This window comes from Frieseomelitta varia, unplaced genomic scaffold (assembly GCF_011392965.1).
Source record: "Frieseomelitta varia isolate USP_RPSP 00005682 unplaced genomic scaffold, Fvar_1.2 scaffold_1520, whole genome shotgun sequence".
NCBI classification, from domain to species: Eukaryota; Metazoa; Arthropoda; class Insecta; order Hymenoptera; family Apidae; genus Frieseomelitta; species Frieseomelitta varia.
In genome coordinates, this window is record NW_025109218.1 from 1 (window position 1) to 2,818 (window position 2,818).

At 32.4% G+C, this 2,818-nt stretch overlaps 1 long non-coding RNA gene across 1 annotated transcript; it reads left to right on the forward strand.

The window, feature by feature from the left end:
* The first annotated feature begins 6 nt into the window (after nucleotides 1-6).
* Nucleotides 7-2,045, forward strand: LOC122535775. The gene is made up of 2 exons (XR_006308258.1): nucleotides 7-838; nucleotides 1,346-2,045. It is a non-coding gene; the product is annotated as an uncharacterized LOC122535775 (long non-coding RNA).
* Nucleotides 2,046-2,818: the final 773 nt, after the last annotated feature.

Sequence of the window (2,818 nt, forward strand, 5' to 3'; positions counted from 1 at the left end):
TTTTTTTTTAGCAAAATTGAAGAGCTTGAACGACGTTTAATTGTAAGTTTTATTAATCATTTAAGTCTCACGTGCGTACGTATTAATGAATAATTACTGTACGCGATGTCTTATTGTTTGTTATCACTGAATATATCTGTTGCGAGAGCGGCACAATTATTATACGTAACGATGAATCAAGCAATGTGCATCAGTTATAAAGGGAATTATGCGATATGAATATTTCCACGAAAGTAATCTGGAGCATGACAGAAGAAAGAGAAACTCGAATCGAAGAAACAGTAACTGTCGACGCGATGAATGCGTGCAATACTATGTACTTTTGCAACGTGCGTGTACGTGCGGACTTCTGCAATTAATAAAACTGATTGTTAAATTGCCTCGGGACCGTTCAGTTTTACTGAAAAACATGAAAATGCGAAATGTGGAAAATTACGAACGATCCTAGTTTCCGAATGGGCAGACACCGACCGTGTTATTTCAATTGTACGTGTACCTAAGATCGTTTTACGATCGAGAGAGACAAGAAAACAAAGAAAAGACGACGACGAAGCAAACGAGCCGAGACATAATCGGAACGAAATTATCTCAATCGTAATATGGTTCAACACGAATCTCTCGAACGCGTACATTTTAGCGAACGCTGCTGGCAAAACGATAGCGTAAGTGAATAAAAAGAAGATCTTGTATGTGTGTTAGAGTTACTCGTAGGCAATTAGAGAACGTACAGTTTCTTAGTCGTTGACATTCGTGGCTTCCTTCTTTCGAATATCCGCTCATTCGTCGCCGCGCTATGGTGAAAATGTATTCGAGTGTTTCCACTCGATCGACAAATAACGTAAGTAACGATTTCAGAACGATATTCATCACACGATCCGATTCCGCGTTCAACGGAATGTTCAATTTGCCGCTCGCGATTGTTTTCGAAGTTAGAAATCGGTTCGAAACGTCTGACAATGCGAAGACGTGCAAACAAAACCTGCGACGAAACACACTGCATCACGAAAGTTACTATATTGCATACCGAATGTATAATGATAATTTACTCACTCGGAGGGAATGTCTCTCGTTGGCAAGAAAGTTCGGTTGATTAACATTCTGTTGTCATAATTCTTTTCTTGCAGTAAACAGAGAGCTGAAAAGAAAAATATTTTTCACATGGTTATATTGTGTAACTCTTTACGCGTGCTTCGTAATAGTGTAAGCAGGTCCCGAATCTCGCGGGACGATACGGGTATTCGTACTTAGATACTCACGCTATCCGAATAACATTGCATCAGTACAAATATGAAATAAAATAAAACATCTGCTACCTGAATAAGTACCTGTATTGTTATTATTTTAGCTTTCCAAACTGATGAAATGAGATGAGAAACGCGGACCTGTGAACTGAAATGAATTATTGGAATCACATCAGGATATAATATCTTTCGAAAGAGAATGCAATTTACATTCGGATCGTAGTAATTCGACCGTTTGACTAACATTGAAATAATAATAGATAAACAATCGGATTTTATTCGGATGATGTGAGTATCGATTGCTTAGAATACGCATTGATATTTTACTATAAAAGAAAATCACGAAAGATGAAAACATTAATTTTACGATCTTGACGATGGAGTGTTTCTTTAATTGTTTTTGTATTTACATAAAAATATATTTATATTTATATCAATTCGTTAAACAATTATAATCCTTTGTATAATACAGTTTATAGGAGAAAGGCAAGAAATATACTTGAAAACAATTGAATACACGTGGACTCTGCTATATTTCAGTTATGTAAATGAGACCCAAGATTTGAACAGAGCGAGGTTTACATCCGAAACGATGATTGCGAGGACTAAGTATTATATGGTGGGATACGAACACTGACGATTCGATTTTGAAGAGATTGAATTAATGTTATTTTATGAGGGAAATTTTTAAATACAATTTTTTATTATATAAAACGAACACTTTTATTAATTGTATAATAAATCGTGAAGAATACTGTAAATGACAAGAATAATACATACAAATAAAAGAAAATTTAACATTAAGTACAATCACAGACGATGAAGATCTTTTCATCAATTACCGTTTTTATCTAAAAGCAACAGCGATTTCATGTTTCAGATTGAAATTAAATTGTTCCGTGAAAATAGTATAAATAATAGCATCGATCAGGATATGTTATAATAATCGTAAAATCAATTTACAGAGTTTTACGCTAAATAACTTTTTATCTGTATATATATCATTAACGGGAATGAAGATTGCTTTTATAACTTCATTTTACAAATTAGACTCTGAGTTTCTTTCGCACATTTCATTTAATCCATAAAAATAATTAATTGCTAATAATTTATAAATTCGACTGAATCTACGAAAATAATAAATTAAATGAAAAGTTATAAATTCTGTCCAACAGATCGAATGACCCAACGTTGAAATTGTAAAATATAATAAATTTCACGCGATAAATATACATTCTTTGCATATATGATTTAATGCTAATACTTCCAACTACGGTCAATTTTGATCCAAGTTTCTAATGTAAGTTTACGAGAAATTAAATATTACTCCAATAAGTTTCTTAATCTATAAAACAGAATTTGTAAATCTTTATGCATGCATATAGATCATATAAGATATAAAAAGAAAATTGAGAGTTTAATTTTAAAGACGGAATTGTGAAAGTTCATGAATTAATCCTCTTGATTAATTTTCTTTTATAATTGAAAATTTGCCCGATTTATAGATAAAGAAATATGTAAAAAAAAAAGAGATAAAAAAAACGTCGCATAGCGTTATCGTCCTCCTTATTTAAACA